Below are 18,574 nucleotides of genomic sequence, written 5' to 3'. Positions count from 1 at the left end.
AAAGAACCTACATTTGGTTCTGTTGATTCTTTCTATGGTCCTTTTTGTTTCTCCTTGGTTGATTTCAGCTCTGAGTTTGATATTTTCCTGCCTTCTACTCCTCATGGGTGTATTTGCGTCTTTTTGTTCTGGAGCTTTTAGGTGTGCTGTCAAGCTGCTGATGTATGCTCTCTCCTGTTTCTTTCTGCAGGCACTCAGAGCTATGAGTTTTCCTCTTAGCAAAGATTTCATTGTGTCCCATATGTCTGGCTATGTTGTACCATAATTTTCATAAAATACTAAGAAGTCTTTAATTTCTATCTTCATTTCTTCCTTGACCAGGTTATTATTGAGTAGAGCATTGTTCAACTTCCATGTATATGTGTGCATTATTCCCTTATTGTTATTGAAGACAAGCTTTAGCCCATGGTGGTCTGATAGGACACATGGGATTATTTCTATCATTCTGTACCTATTGAGGCCCGTTTTTTGACCAATTATAAGGTCAATTTTGGAGAAAGGACCATGAGGTTCTGTGAAGAATGTATATCCTTTTGCTTTAGGATAGAATCTTCTATAAATATCCATTAAGTCCACTTGGTTCATGACTTCTCTTAGTCTGTCTACGACTCTGTTTAATTTCTGTTTCCATGATCTGTCCATTGATGAAAGTGATATCTCCTATTTTATTGTGTGAGGTGCAATGTGGGCTTTGAGCTTCAGTAAGGTTTTTTTTTTTTTTTTTTTTTTTTTTTTTTTTTTTTTTTTTTTTTTTTTTTTTTTTTTTAATGAATGTAGGTGCCCTTGTATTTGGACCATAGATATTTAGGATTGAGAGTTCATCTTGGTGGATTTTTCATTTGATGAATATGAAGTGTCCTTCCTTATTTTTTAGGTGACTTTTAGTTGAAAATTGATTTTATTCGATATTAGAATAGCTAATCCAGCCTGCTTCTTCTAATCATTTGCTTGGAAAGTTGTTTTCCAGCCTTTCACTCTGAGGTAGTGTCTGTCTTTGCTCACTGAGGTATGTTTCATGTAGGCAGTAGAATGCAGGGTCCTCTTTGCATATCCAGTTTCTTAATCAATGTCTTCTAATTGGGTAGTTGAGACCATTGATATTGAAAGATATTAAGGAATAGGGATTATTGCTTCCAGTTATATTCATATTTGAATGTGAGGTTAAGTTTGTGTGCTTTTCTTCTCTTTGTTTGGTTGCCAAGACGATTAGTTTCTTGCTTTTCCTAGGGTTGAACTTGCTTCCTTATGTTGGGCTTTACCATTTCTTATCTTTTGTAGGGCTGGATTAGTAGAAAGATATTGTGTAAATTTGGTTTTGTCATGGAATATCTTTGTTTCCCCATCTACATTAATTGAGAGTTTTGCAGCATACAGTAACCTGGGCTGACATTTGTGTTCTCTCAAGGTCTATGTGACATCTGTCCAGGATCTTCTGGCTTTGATAATCTCTGGTGAGAAGTCTGGTGTTATTCTGAAAGGTCTGTCTTTATATGTACATCTCTGTCTTCCACAGGCACTTTAAAGCATATGTATGTATACACTGAGATGCACATGCATACAATTAAAACAACAATAAAATAGTTTTAAAAATAATCCACTTCACTAGGCAGTAGTTATACATGTGTTAAATCACAATATTTATGAGGCAGAAGCAGGTGGATGACTGGCAGTGTGAGGCCAGCCTGGTTAACAGAGTAAGTTCCACAACAAACAATGATTCACAGAGAAACTCAGTCTTAAAAAATTAAAACCAGTGCTGGAGAGATGGCTCAATGGTTAAGAACACTGACTGCTCTTCCACTGATATTTTGATCATATCACAGCAACCACATAGTGGCTCACAACCATGTGTAATGAAATCTGATGCACTGTAAATCAAAAATAATAAATAAATCTTAAAAAATTAAAACTAAAAACAAAGAAACAAAAAGTACACATAGTAATATTTTGTTACTTAGATAGTACAGGAAATAGTCTGTATTAAACATAATTTGAAAGTTAGTCACCCTTGTTTGTTTCTTCCTCATAAAGTGTGACTATTAATATACATGACCCACTTGATCATCATCAACTTGGACCTATCTTTGAGGATTTCCCCAGAAGTCTAGCTGAAAAAGGAAAATTCAACATGATTGTTGACATGGAGTAGGCACATAGGCTGAACTGAAAAAGAGAGAAAGATAAATCCAGAGGAGTGGCCATATTCATTTCTTTCTCCTCCTTGACTGTGAATTCTACATGCTGCACTCATTTAAGCTCCTGCCACCATGTTTTCACGAGGATGAGCCAAAGGAAGTTCTCTTCTTTTTACTTTCTTCTTTTCAGCAATTTTGTTCCAACCAAAGAAATCATTTGAAAAACATATACATATTATGTATACACACATATGTATGTATGTATGTATGTATGTATGTTTGTATGTATGTATGTATGTATGTATATATGTACATATGTGTATGGTGGCTCACATCCATCTGCATTTTGTCTGATGACTTTTTCTGTTTTGTCTGAAGAGAGTGACAATGTCCTCATAGACATTAAATATAAATAAATAAATAAATAAATAAATAAATAAATAAGGCAAATTAAAAATAAAGCTAGCTGACGTTATTTACTGCTCAGTTTTTAAGTATTGAAAACGTTCATGGTTTTGCTGCAATGTTACTGAACAACCCATTTAAAAATGGTTTTGACCAAAGGGATGGCTGAGATGCCAAGGGATATGGCTTCTCTCTCAGAGGACTGTGGTGGCTCCATTGCCATCACCCACATGGTGATTCACAACTCTCTTTAACTTTAGTACCGGGAGTACCCAATGCTGTCTTCTAGTTTCTGTGGTTACCAGGCAAGAATGTGGTGTAGAGACATGCAAGCAAACAAAAACACCTTTATACATAAAACAAAAAATAAAAAAGGATCATCAAAATGTTACATTTTAATGTTTTCAGCATTTTAGCACTTCACCACAGTTTTAAATGCTGTATTTAATGGCTTAAAAATAAAAAAGTGGATCAGAGATTGGCCACTAAGAGAATACAGAGCACTCAGGAATGGTTAAATAAATGGAATAGAAACCCAGAGGCCTAAGATTATTTTAAGAGAGTCTGTACTGTTATTTTCTATCTTCCTTTCATATTTCCTATATCTTTAATAGGTTACAGAATTGGGAACTGTGGATTAAATTTCCTAAGTGACTATCAAATCAAAAGTGTCCCCACCAGCGAGGACCCAGTTATTCAGGGTCCCGAAGGGGCGCTACCCTTGGCCGTCAATGGGGGGCGAGAGAAGGAGGAGATCAAGCAAAATTTCTGTTGTCAAGGTCTCGTTTATTGAGAGAAATGTACACCATTTAAAGCTCTGAGGCAGGAATAGAAGCGGGAACTGAAGCTTACGGTGGGGGAGTTTGTGAAGTGCCCAAAGAATATAAGGTAAATCACTACACTGCAAGATATCCTACTATAACAAAGAGGTTACAGTCTTCCGGGGTTTGTTCTTTGAAAAGGTCGAACACTTCTCAGGAATCTGCTCAGGGACATCCAGTGTTTTGCTCAGTCTGAAACATCCTGTCATTGCTCCCAGGGTCTTCCTGGGAGAGGGTCTTAGAGGAGTATGTGTTGCCAAGAGTCACGTAGCCACTTTGAGCTAAACAGTCACAAAACACCAGGCCCAAATTCAATATGGCTCACTACACAAGTATATGCATGTGACTAATTTCTAACCAGCAACATATGAACAGAGGCCACAGTCAAAATGTCTGCCATTTTCTTGTTTATGTTTACCCTCCCTAGAACTGAGGATCGAATTCCTATATTCTTAAATATAGTTTCTTTATTCAATATCAAGAATGTATGTGTAAAGTAACAATATCTGGTGTTGGGAATTGTTTTATTTTGGCTCCCAAAATTCCACATTTCCAGACATGACAGTCCCTGAGAGCTACATCTGATAATAAAGAGTTGCCATAGCCAATAGCTGGGCAGAAAGAGAGAAAGACAGGGCAAGGGATGGGGAGAGAGGGGAAGATGAAGAGAATCACCATGATCCAGGGTTAGAAAGATCAGAGTGATGAGCTAAGGAGAGAAAGCAGCCTACAATGTAGATGAAAGGGAATAGAACCCTATTGGGGAGTGGGGTGTTTCCCAGAAGGTAACAGGGCACCAAAGATAAAACAGATGTAAAAGGTGTTAAACCTGGGATGCTGGGTAGAAGGGAGATGGTAGCTGTCAGGAAGATTAGAAATGTCCTGACATTGAATATGTGTGTGTGTGTGTGTGTGTGTGTGTGTGTGTGTGTGTGTGTATGTGTCTGTTTGTCTGTCTGTCTTTCATTCTTGAAGCCAGAGAACTCTTGGGCAGGTGCCAAGACTGTACTACGGAGCCAAAGATGATTAATTAATTCACTACAGTCTGGTACATTGAGGTCCCAAGTGAGGGTTGCATTAACCTGAACACAATGGTTACACAGCCCAGTCATCCAATGTACAGTTTATTCAGTTTCAACTTCTTTTAAAGGAAAAGCAGGATAAAACATTCCCACTGTTTCTAGTTGTCACCAGAAACTATTTCTCTAGCAATAGAACATCTTGTATCAAAGTGACCCGAACCTCCGTGGAGACTGAGAAATCTGTCAACAGTCCAACTCTTAGATGTATTAAAGTTGCTGCTGTCTAATTAGTCTATAAACAAAGTTACTTTCTCATGAGAAAATGACCAGGAAGTCCATGTCCTCAGGTTTACAGCTGATTTGGCAGGCAGAGCATGAGGAAGCTTGAGGAAGTTGCCTCCTCAGTATCTCAGTGTGGTGAGAATGATCTTACCATCTTAGGGTGCACTGCACCTGGCAAGCTAGGAGCAGTTGCCTCATGACATTTCTCTAAATTAAAGAAAAATAGTGTCAACCCTTATCCCTAGAAAATGGCTAAGCAGACAGAGGGACCATTGGCCCTGAATAGCCAGAGAAATGCTGCCCTCTGTGGATTGGCTGCCTACTTTTGGGCTTTCACAGGCAAGGAAAAAGTCTCAGTATTTACACCAGATCTAGTCTTTTACAATGCCTTGGTCTGTGCCCCAATTAACTTAAGAACACTTAGTAATTTAGTATTAGTAAGTTGTGCCACATTTCAGCTACATAATTCAGACTGTGCCTAAAATGGGATAATTGAAAGGAAGTAAATTCTTAGTAATCTCAGAGGTAAGAGTCAGGGACTTTAGAGAACTATACAACCTTTGTTTCATAACTGAACCTTCAAGAAGTTCCCCTTATACCTTGAGTGTGACCAAGCAAGACTGAGCCAGAAAGCAACATTCCGGTTCACTTGTATACTAGACTCACACACAATCATATACAATACACACATAAATCACAGACATTTTCTTTTGTCCTCTGCTACTCACATGGAAAGTCATGGAGACAGAAACACAGATGATAAACTTCAGTCCAGACAAAGTAAGCCAATTAAAATAACAACAACAATAAAGAAACCTGGTTTTGTGGCAAGTCAATGAATACTCCTGTTTTATAAAAATGGTGGATGGCACCTGAAGAGTAACACATAAAGTAGTCCTCTGGCCTCCACACATGCAAGCTCACATATGCAGAGCCATATGACCAAGTTAGCCTGTAAAAGGTTTTTCATGAGCCTGGAAGATAGCTCAATGGGTAAGGGTTCTTGTGTGGCACAGCCTGACATAATCAGTTCAATACCTGGGACATACATGGGAACCTGACTCGTACCAGACACCCCTGACCTCCATTCTTTGAGGTTTCTCTGCTGCTCTGTATTGTAATGCTAACTGCAGACCTGCAAGGCCTGATTGTCCCAGAGACCAGAGAGTTCACATGTAGACCCAGGTGATACTATGTAATCTTGTGTCTCCAAATTATTTTGGAGAATAGGTGAATAAAGAGGCCAACAGTCAACAGCTGGGCAGAAGACACACATGCAGGGTTTAGCATCCCAGGACTTCTGGCATCAGAGAAGAACCACAAGTGGTAAAATAGGTGAAGCGACGTGGGTTGGCTAATTGGAGTTACGAGTAACCCAGATGAAACACAGCAAATTATAAAGTGGGAACATTAGCTGGGAAACAGACATAACAGCCAGAGATTCCATATCTGCCCAGCTCCTGTGCTGATTAAGGCTTAATGTAAACATAAAGCTTGTGGATGTCTTTTATCTGGAAACTGACTGGTCAGAGAAAGGGGAGAAATCCTGGCTTTGGATTAAATAATATCTACAACATCTATAAACACAACTCCTGCCCCCTACACACACAAATAATAAATGTAATTTTTAAAAGGGGGATAAGGAACTTGTCATCAACCATGGGGATCCAATTTCTATCACTAAAATTCATGTGGTAGGAGGATGACCTCCTCAGTCATTGGCCTCTGACCTCCATAAATGCACACTAACACATATAGACATATGCACACAGAATACGATAATGCATTAACAGATTAATTAATTAATTAATTAAAGGTTTTTCTCTTTTCTTTTTTTTTTTTCTTTTTTTCGGAGCTGGGGACCGAACCCAGGGCCTTCCGCTTGCTAGGCAAGTGCTCTACCGCTGAGCTAAATCCCCAACCCCTAATTAAAGGTTTTTCAAATCACCTTCTTGGCCCCCACTTACTTCTGTCTTGTGTTTACACGGCTCACTTCCCCACATCTGCCTCTCCTTCTCTCATGCCTGTCATGCCTGCATGTGTGTTTCCCCTTCCTTAGTTTCCATGTTTAAATCTATGTTTGTCTCTTTATAAACTGCAGCTCTGATGACTAGAAAGATGTTCCCCTGGTTGAAAGAATTTGCTGTGGCATCGTAAGGCCTGGAGTCCAAATCCCAGCATCCTGCAAACACCAGTCACTGCAGCTGCCAGGAATCAGACAACATCCTCTTAAGCAGAAATAATATAATACTGCCAGTAGTTTGAGGAACACACACTTACAAATAAATGGCAGAAATGCAAAATTTGCCTGTTTAAAATGAAGCTCACAAGCCTTAAGACCTGGGTCATGAGTCAAAGGGAAGTAAAAATTCTGGTTCCTTTTAAACCATGTGAGACAATCAAGTATTGTAATCTCTGCAAACCTGTTCCTTTATCATTTGCCAAATTTAAACAGTGCTGGGATGTTAATGGGAAAGTACTTTTCAAAGAGTCCACGAGTATAGTCTATACACAGTAATTTACCAACTATTATTAAATTTTGGAACAAATGTTAAAAAACAAGTAGTGTTTCACGTTCATTTTTAAGTGTGAGGCAAAGGCTTTCAATCCTATGATTTAAGGTTGAGACTGAGATATAAATGGAATTACAAAACACCATTTGCCAAGAGCAAAGGCTAAGTAAAACTACACTCCAACTTGAGAACCAGATTATAACATGTAGGAAAACTCCTAGTACAAAATGGGAGAAAACATCACACTAAAGATAATAAGACACCTCTCATTCCTGAATGCTGAAAACAATACAGACTTCCTTGAGATCTTTAGGGTTTTCCTGTCTGGATAAAGGAAGCCCTGGTAAGTACTCTCATCACCACAATTGTATTTCCAATAGAACATCAAAGCAACACCTAGGGAAGGAAAGGCATCTGTAGCTTTCTCATTTTCAAGAACTCATTTTTATTTCATTCTAGACTTACAGAGAAACTACTTAGAAAGTCAAACGAATTTTGCCAAGCATCAAAATTTCACTCAAAAAATAAATATGAATTCTATTTTATCTTTTGACAACAATAAAATAATGTCAAAGAACAAGAAATGATAATAAATCTTTCAGCCAAGCACTCTGGAGACAGAGGTAGGTAGGTAGATTTATTGACTTTGAAACCAGGCTGATCTATACTCAGGAAAAGTTCTTACATCACTGAAAAATCCAGCCTCCAGCAAAAGGGGGGGGAGGCAAAAGAGAGGGGGAGAGGGAAGGAGGGAGGGAGAGAAGAAGAACCAATTTTATTAAAAAGTTTGGACTATTTGTTTCTATGTTTCATTGCCTGGGGACTGGAGTGCAGAGGGTTTTCTAGCAGTATAATGCAAGCAGAATTTATTTATGAAACCTGCAGGCACATTTCCCACAGCAGTAGCTATCCGCTCCACTGCTAAACTCTGTATAGCATAGAAGGATTGGATATGAAACTCCTCTATTTTTCTTTCAAGATGTAAACTGCAGGCAAGTAGCATCCTCAATGCTGCCTCCCAAAGTGACATCTTCATCTTATACCATTTCATCACATGTGATTTGGGGAATGAGAAGGACACGCAGGCTCTGATGCACTTTCCACTGTGTTTACTTTCCAAATGCTTTTATACCCTTTCTGTTTTCATGTTCCCCTTATAACAAAAGCTTCTGTGACACTATTTCTATGTAATTGTCTCTATCTCTTAACTACATGAGTACATGGTGGCCAGACTCTGCTGACTTCAATAGATAACAGAGAAAATTTGAGACTCACATCCCCACACCCTCTGCCATTATCTTACAAGTCTCCACCCCAACGCCATAGTGCTCTGTGAGAGGATTCTCACACAGGTGTGTGGCCAATCTAGTTTCTGATGAACAAGCTCTGTCTCCATCACTTCTTCAATGACAGCCCCTCAAACCCTAGTATATGCATCCTAGCTATGTGAGACAGCCTGTATGAAGCCCCTAACCATTGCTTAGGGCAAACATTTAAGCAGGGCTTCCCCTGATCTGAGGTGCAGGGAAGTTTGTCTACAGGACAGATCACTTTGGGTCTCCATGAGTAATCCCTACTTAAAGGTGGACTTCTCACAAGAAAGAGACCAGAGCTGAGTCTTACAATACTTAGAACTTCATATCTTATCAATTACACTTCTGGGCTTCATTCTTTCAGTTGCCACATATTCAAGTTACCATTTTTGTTTGTTTGTTTCTAGTATTGGATAGAGAGAGGTAGCAGTTCTACTGTGATCTGTGTTTCAGACATATGACTGCATGGTTGATTCTTGGTCTCTACTTATGCAGTTAGACCGTCAGGTTGGCTTAGTAAATTTAAATCCTCATTTTGTGATTCAAAAATGACTTCTTCCCACTTCTAATTGCAGCATCAGCATCTCAGTACACGTTTAGTTTATACATAGTCTATAATTTAACAGAAAACTTATTGATACCCTCAGTTTTAGAATTGAGACATAAAGCTTTGCTAATTTTCAGTTCCTGTTCTTGAGACCATTATGTTTGGGGAATATCATGTGATTAGTAATTTCATGTCAACTTGGTCAGGCATGGGATACCCAGGAGTTGACTAAACAGTATGTCTGACTGTATCTGGAAGAGTGTTCTAAAGAGCGTAGCATCCACACTGGTGGACTAACTGAAGCACATAAATGATCCTGTGTGTGTGTGTGTGTGTGTGTGTGTGTGTGTGTGTGTGTGTGTGTGTGTGTGTGTGACAGCTGGTCAGTTGCTGGCTTAATAGAATGAGGAATAAAGATGAAGGTTGATTCCTAGATTGATTTGGGTGATTGATCTGTCAGTGATATTTTTGATTCTCAGTTTGTTAGGCAGACTACAATCTGAACTGTGAGCTCTTCAGTTTTGAAATTTCCTTCAAACATAACATTTGCTTTACATGTAGACACACATAGAGAGCCATATGTAAGTCAGGGGTTGGAATAAAGACAAAGAAAGCTGTTCCTAGGCAGTTTTGTAGCTTAATTGTGAAATACACTATAGACAAAAACATTGTGCATCATATGACTGTGTATACAGAGCACACAGACAGAGAGAGACATATACAATTGGTTATTTTTCTTTGAAGAACTCTAATACTTATTACTTGAAACTAAAATTCATAGTTTTCCTTCATTGATCTGTAAGTCAGAGGCTTTTGAAGGCAAATTACTTGCTGTAGGTCACACTTCAAAGGAAGGCAGAGATAATCATGAAGGAAAGGAGAACTACATGGAGGAAGCAAACACTGGGCTTGCATCATTCCATTGGCAGGATTCCTATCTTTCAAAACACTCAATCTTTACTTCTTGATTTCTACACATGTCTAAATGTTTTCTAAGAGAGTTTTCTAAGAATTCCATCTGTGCCTGGTAGTAAACTAGACAAAGCTCACACCATTCACTATAGCAAACAGAAGTTGCTGAAACTTGGAGATTAGATTTAAAGGATGTGCACTGTCATCCACAGAGTCCACAGAGTCCTGTGAAGTTTCTATGTTGCTGGCTATTGGATATTTCCTATCAACCAGCACCATCAGTCACTTTCCTTGGTTCTCGTTTTGAGCCTGAACCTTATTAAGGATCTGCTAGAATGGCAATCAGAGTATATCTCCAGTCATAGAGGATAACAAAAAAAATGAGAACCATGAAGGTAACCTAGAACTCATGAAGGACTGAAGCCTTTGAGGATACAGTGGATGTGCACATGCCTTACAGTCTCCAGCCTTAGTATCCTGAAGAGGAGCTTGATGATCTGAAATGTACATGACATGACACGTGAAGAACCATTACTGGAGACTGAGGTGCTCCAATTACAGATGATGTCCTATGCAGCAGGATAAGCCAGCAGGGGGAGTGTGGGATGCCACCAGCATGTCCAGACTTGCATTTTGTCTTTAGAGTAGGGACACCATAATGATGCTTCTCTGCTGCCTTTCAGATGAAAACCAGCATGACACTTGTGACAAGCACTCGCCTGCGATTGAACAAGGATTCTGGATGGTATTTTCTTCTCCTCTCAAAGACACAGGAAACTCTACAATTCAGCTCCTGCAAAGCTTCAGGTATCTGCATCAAAGGTACAGCAAGAGGAGAGAGAGACAGCGTCAGTGAATCCACTGCTACACCATAGTTTTCTTCTCATTAAGAAAATAAAAGGCCTCCCAAGAATTCTGAGGCCTTCAAAGAAGGAGGTAGAAACAGCTTTTGAATTATTCAAAAGCATTTTTAAAAAATCTATTGAGTGAGTTCTCATTTGAAATTTATAGAACACTCACATCCTAGTTTGAATAATGGTATTTGAGGAGCAAATTAAACATCCAAACTTCCTAAAATCTTGCTAAAAATGTAAGAAAACCAAATAGATTCAAATGATGACCATTCTACTGTAGAGAAGACGGTTAATTAAGAATATGGAAAGCAAGATAGAATCAGAGAAGCTCACATTCTGTAATTCCTATTAAATTTAGCAATTTCGTTACTATGTTGAATTCTAGTTAAAATGTTTAGTTATTGGGAACTAGAAAGTCACGTAGGACCTAAAGTAACACTGCAGAGATTGTTTTCTTGTGACTGGTGGTGAAAGAATGACTAAGGGTTCAGTGAAAGCTCAGACTGGACCAACAAGCTCATCAGGTAAAGGAGCTTGCCACCAAGCCTGGTGACTTGAGTGTGATCCCTGGAATCATGTCCTAAGGAGAGAACTCCTCTCTAAAGTTATCCACTGATGCCATACAGTTCAGAGTGGCATTCTTTTGCACAAGTGCACACACACACACACACACACACACACACACACTCACACACACACAGAGAGAGAGAGAGAGAGAGAGAGAGAGAGAGAGAGAAGTGAATAAATAATATACTTTGTAAAGACTCAATCGTCACAATGCCTGAGAATGAATCTTAGCCTCTAGTCAGTGTTGCAGAATAGAAGGTAGAAGCAGGCCATTCAGCAGCAGCAGCAGGCCAAGTCTTGTGTGTTTCTAAGGAGTTGTGTCCTGAGGCAAAAAAGATTTGGAATCTGGGTGTGTCTGAACAAATGGATCATCAAAGGATATTTTGAGAACTTGATGCAGACATTTGCACTGGGACCAGAATTAATGTTAATGTTGGCATTCATTCTACACTCCACCCAACAGTTACCTAGCAACAGCCAGGTAGACCTGGCTTGCTATAAAAGGGACTATTTGGACTCTCTTCCATTCTCTGATTCTCTAACCTCCATGCTCTCCCAGACCCCTTTCACTTTTCTCTCCTTCCCCTCACCCATCTCTCTTCACATGTTCCCAGCCAGCATCCTCTCCTCTCCTCTTCCCTCCTCTTCTCTCTCTCTCTCTCTCTCTCTCTCTCTCTCTCTCTCACTTTTCTCTCCTTCCCCTCACCCATCTCTCCTCACATGTTCCCAGCCAGCATCCTCTCCTCTCCTCTTCCCACCTCTTCTCTCTCTCTCTCTCTCTCTCTCTCTCTCTCTCTCTCACTCTCTCTCTTTCCCTCCCCGCCTCAGTCTTTAGTCTTTCACCCCTCCTCTGTTCTCTCTGTCTCCTCCTTTTCTCTGCCTGTCCTCCCATCTCAACTCCCCTTCACATGCCCCTAATTAAACTTTGTTCGATACTAGTACCCATCATATGACTGGTGTCTGGGTGTGCAGGGGAGGATGCCTCTGCATGTGCCGGCTGATGTATACCCTCCCTGTACACTCTATAAATCATATCCTTGGCTTTTTTGTTCAAGCCAGCTCAGTCATTCAACAAGTTCTCGAGGGCAGGGGTGAGGATTAAAAAGAAAAAGACAAATAGACAACATTTAACATTACTCCAGCCAGTTCTGAGGCTGAAATAGCTTTATTTTAATCAGTCTGCTTTTATGTCACTTTAATTACATGCAGAATTACCAGATCAATTCTGAGTTGAGATGATAAAATCCTGTAAAACCCATTAGGGACTAATCAGGATGACTAATACTAAAGGACTGCCACACAAGCTTCAGCTGAGCCTGCTCTGAGCTTTGCATTAACTCAAATGTAAATGTTCTTAATCAGGGCCTATTTTCTTAGTTCAAGACCAAAGCAAGATTTCTTCCCCAGGATTTTTCTTTTGTTCTGATAATGTGAGATTCCTGCCAAGTGTCTTGAAGCAAGTAGCAAGGAAAGGTTCTCTACACTTTTTATAAAACATCAATTCTAACAGGTGGAACTGTGCTGTATGGAAAGTTACAGAAGGTTGAGTGAAGCAAGTAGGAAACAAAACATTGTCATACTTCAGTGACAGCTCACCCTTCACTACTGAGGAGGAGCTCAGATAAAGTGTCCATAGCAGTAACTTCTCAATGGTAGGGAGATACTTTATCATTGGATTTATCTTTATTTTAAACAGCCACTTTTTTTTCAGGTTGCACACATGATATTTATTTATTTGATTGTCAATTTTTTATGTATGTAATGTGAGTGGGTATTTTGTCTGAATATATGTGGTGTCCACATGAATGTCTGATGCTTAGAAAGCCAAAGAAGGTGTCAGATCATCTCAGTTGTGAGTTGACAGGTACTTATTAGAATTGAACTTGGGTCCTTTGTGAGAACAGCCAATACTCTCGACCACTGAGCCAATCTCCCTGGGTAAGCCATCCCCAAACAGGAGTTGGAAGTGCCATTTTCACATCTAGATACTAGGATAAAGAGTCCCACCTGTATATCGCCTGCAAATGAGTCCAGAATCTTACAGGGGTATCTGAAAAGATCTTCCCAGTACAGGACCAATACCTCTGAGACTTTTGCATGCTCACCCCAGCTTTAGTCACCTTGATGGTGGCCTGAGCCCTTGAAAATGAAAGCAGTAAAAAGTTTTTAAGAAGCCGTGGCTTTTTGTTTACATTTTGGTTCTTAGTGGCTTTGATGAAAAGCTGGATTATAGGAAAAAATTTTGCACATCAATTTGGGATCATACAATTCACATCCAACAAACTGGTGAGACTGGGCTCAGAGCTGGAGAATGGAGACTCATAAGAAACTTGAGAACTGTCCAAAGATACATCCCATTTCCCCTTGCAACTGCAAGGGCAGGAGAGATGAATTTCTGAGTTGTACTGTTTTGTGTTTCACTGGGCTTGGTAATGAGAAACCACAATGACTCCCTTTGTAGCCTCAATCTCCAGGCTCTCTTATGTCAGTTCCCCAAGTATCAGGAGCACACGGATGCACTGCCATAGCTCTAGCAGGAACAAGAAGATTTCTGTATTCTGTCGTCTTCCTCATGGGCTGAGGCTCCATGTCAGTAGCATCTTTCAAGGCTGTTCCTCTGCAGCTCCGAAAACTTTTTTTTTTAATATAAACCAAGTTTATTTTGCCTCTTAAGTGGTGTTCTTAAACTACCACAACTTGGTAAACAATGTGAATTCATATAAGTCATCTTTAAAGTCAGAGATTTGCTTTCGTTTTTCTTCTTTTTAAAGAGTTGTTAAAAAGATGCAGCCTATTCTAACGGGATAAATATTTTTAACCATTTCACATTGAGTTCATGAAGACTCACAAATGAGCAACAGTCTTCATTGAGGAAAACAAAAAAAGTTGTTGTCGACAAGGAACAGTGTACACACACAAACAAAAAGAACTGTGTAAAAATAACTAACTTATATCGAACACATGGGCACTGGAGAAAATTTCCTGAACAATACACCAATGGCTTATGCTCTAAGATCACGAATTGACAAATGGGACATCATAAAACTGCAAAGCTTCTCTAAGGCAAAGGACACTGTGGTTAGGACAACATGGCAACCAACAGATTGGGAAAAGATCTTTACCCATCCTACAAAAGATAGAGGGCTTATATCCAAAATATTCAAAGAACACAAGAAGTTACACTGCAGGGAGACAAATAACCCTATTAAAAAATGGGGTTCAGAGCTAAACAAAGAATTCACAGCTGAGGAATGCTGAATGGTTGAGAAACACCTAAAGAAATTTTCAACATCTTTATCCATGAGGGACATGCCAATCAACACAAACCTGAGATTTCACCTCACACCAGTGAGAATGGCTAAAATCAAAAACTCAGGTGACAGCAGATGCTGGCGAGGATGTAGAATACGAGGAAAACTCATCCATTGTTGGTGGGATTGCAGACTGGTAAAAGCATTCTGGAGATCAGTCTGGAGGTTCCTCAGAAAACTGGACATTGAACTACCTGAGAACTCAGCTATACCTCTCTTGGGTATATACCCAAACGATGCCCCAACATACAACAAAGACACATGCTCGACTATGTTTATAGCAGGCTAATACATAATAGCCAGAAGCGGGAAAGATCCCAGGTGCCTTTCAAAGGTAGAATGGATACAGAAAATGTGGTATATCTACACAATGGAATATTACTCAGCTATCAAAAACAATGACTTTATGAAATTCATAGGCAAATGGAAGGAACTGGAAAATATCATTCTGAGTGAGGTAACCCAATCACAGAAAAACAAACATGGTATGTACACATTGATAAGTGGATATTAGCCCAAACGGTTGAAATGCCCTGGATGCACAGAACACATGAAACTCAAGAATGATGACCAAAATTCGAATGCTTCAATCCTTCTTTAAAAGGGGAGCAATAAAACGCTTGGCACGGAATAGGGAGGCAAATTGTAGAACAGAGGCAGAAGGAACACCCAGAGCCTGCCCCACATGTGGCCCATACATATACAACCACCAAACTAGACAAGATGGATGAAGCAAAGAAGTGGAGGCCGACAGGAACTGGATATAGATCTCTCCTGAGAGGCACAGCCAGAATATGGAAAATACATACACGAATGCCAGTAGCAAGCCACTGAATTGTTAAGAGACCCCCGTTGAAGGAACCAGAGAAAGGAGGGGAAGAGCTGAAGAGGTTTGAGACCCCATGTGAACAACAATGCCAAACAACCAGAGCTACCAGGAACTGAGCCTCTACCCAAAGACTATACATGGACTGACCCTGGGCTCCAACCTCATAGGTAGCAATGAATAGACTAGTAAGAGCACCAGTGGAAGAGCAAGCCCTTGGTCCTGCCAAGACTGAAGCCCCAGTGAACGTGATTGTTGCAGGGAGGGCAGTAAATGGGTGAGGATGGGGAGGGGAACACACAAGGAGAAGGGGAGTGGGAAGGGCTAGGGGGATGTTGTCTCAGAAACTGGGAAAGGGGATAACAATGAAAGTGTAAACAATAAATACTCAGTTAATAAAGATGAACAAAAAGAAATACCCAATTCAATTAAGATGTAGGGAAAAATGTAAGTAAATAAAATAACCAAAAAAAATGGAAAAATCATTAAAGAGAGAAAAAAAAGTTTATATTGGGACAACGTGGAAAAATCACCAGCAAAACTCTGCCTAACTATGTACTTTCAGGATTACATAAGTAATATGTCATGTCAGTTATGATGCATTGTGTTAAAAATCCTATTTTAATTGAGAAATAACTAGTTACATTTGTTTCAATAAACTAAATGGAATGTTTCTTTCCTACATAAATCAGGGTCATTATATTTGACTGACATGCTCTTCCATTTCAATGAAGATACTGAAGTTATATTTATTGGTGCATGCATATACAAGGGACGTCACAGTGCCTTGCAAATATTTGTGCTTAATCAATGATCTTTGTTATTTCATACTTTTGTCATGAAAGAAGAAGCCTTTCTATCCATGGACAGAATTCAGTTCAGATATTCAAAATTTCTTCAATGCTTGACTACCTCTTATCTCAGTAATGTATCAAACTAAGTTCTAAGTGATTGAAGTAACAAAAATCAGCATAGGATTTATGGGCAACAAGCAGCAAAAGAACGTCTTTCTAATGAATAATATCAAACATTTAATGAAAGCACTTCACCAATACTTGTAATATTATTCTAGGAAATGAAATTAAATAGAGGCTGTCACATGTTCTACGTAACATAGGAAGAAATCAGATATATAATTCCACAAGAAATAAAGGGACAACAAACTAGAAGGAGACAATGGAATATTCTCTCTTAAATATAAAAGCAAATTTTTATTTTATATACCAATCAAATATTATAGTGCAAATATTAAGATGGCCATCCAACAGAATGACATAAAGGAAACAAATGAACCAAAGATGTCCTTAATAATCAAGAGGGACACTGTAGTGTGTGAGTGCATTCTTTTCATCATATCAAGCCTATAACGTGTGATTTAGGCAAAAAGAGAAAGAGATTTCTTTTTTTTTTTTTTTTGGTTCCATTTTTCGGAGCTGGGTACCAAACCCAGGGCCTTGCGCTTCCTAGGCAAGCGCTCTACCACTGAGCTAAATCCCCAACCCCGAGAAAGAGATTTCTGAAGTATTTTTTGTGTTCCAAATAACATAAAGATTGTCTCTTGTGAAAACAATATGGAGCCTCACCTGTCAAACTTGACAAAAGCAAATTCGATATTAATAAAAAATCTGCATATTTCACCACTATGCTTGATATAATGACAACAGTATGTATCTCAGTCCAATCCATATGAGCACCAAATAAGTTCCAAATGGTCACATGGCTCAGGATGGCATTTTAATTGCAGTCACAACAGAGTGAAAGAGTCAGCCTCCATGCATGTTCCCAAATCATTTAACATGGCATTACCACAGAGTATAGAAAATGACGGAAATTCCCATTAGGACATTCTATTTACCCATTTTTAGTTGTTAAAGTACTGAAAAAAGACTTATACTGTCAAAGACATAATTTACCAAAATATGGAACAAATTTAAATCCATAGTGAGTAGTAAAGTTCATAAACCTTATAATAAGATTTTATTGTAAGCCAGGGAAGTAAAAATTATCCTGAAAATAGAGTAAAATTTCCACTTTATTTCTATTAGAATAGAATTCAGTGTGGCTCTTATGGACATAAGAATAAGGCAGTTCAAAAATTATAAATCACATTCAATGCTCCAGCCGTGTCACTCATTGTAATGTAAACAAGTTACATATGTGAACATATCAGACATAAATCTGTGTTGTTGCAATATCAAATATGACAGTACTATATCAAAACAAATACCAACTAGACAAAAATAAAAATGATATAATGTATTTATTAATATTAGCAATAAAATTCTCTGTCATAAATGACACATAAATTGTTTCATTCCTTCAAATAAAACATATGCAATTGTTCTCATTCATCATAATGAGGTATGAACAGACTCAACCAAAAAAAAATGTTTTAACAAATGGCATTGACTGTCAAGGACTGATTATCAGGCAATCGATCAGCATTAAAACTCATTAAATGTCTGCACTGGAACATATATCGGACAGCATGGATATTGAATCTGTATAATTCCAGGCATTATTGGATTTAACATAATTACACCTTTTCCGGATAAAAGGAACCATAGGAAGATTGAGGAGATTTTGTAAACATGAATTTCATACAATAGGGAATGAAGAGAGAAAATGGTCCACTCCTGACTCAATGTTCCTTGTGAGACTGTGCTTCCCTTCAATAGAAAATGGAAGGCAAAATGTCCCATGATTCAAGTCAAACCCTTAATGATATGGAACATTTATAACTTCTCAATTCTAGTCTTACTATAGAAGTTCTGATGAAATCAATTGGGTTCACACATACGGCTGTTTACACGTGATCTGGTTCAAGCTGTCCAAAAGAATATTTTCCCTTGGAAGATTTGTGTCACAGATATGAATGAAATCATGGCGGTTTTGATGGAGAACATGATCTTCAAAACATGGTTTTGGAAATGTTTTGATCAAAAGTTTTCAGACCTCAGATCTAGTAGAGCTTGAGGCCAGAATTTTCCCACTATATCCAGGGAGCAGAACATAGGATGAATGGGAAGGAACTCTTGAATATAATTAAGTGAATCTCCAGACAGC

This window comes from Rattus norvegicus, chromosome Y, assembly GCF_036323735.1.
Source record: "Rattus norvegicus strain BN/NHsdMcwi chromosome Y, GRCr8, whole genome shotgun sequence".
Classification (NCBI taxonomy): Eukaryota; Metazoa; Chordata; class Mammalia; order Rodentia; family Muridae; genus Rattus; species Rattus norvegicus.
Note: the sequence above shows the minus strand (reverse complement) of the source record.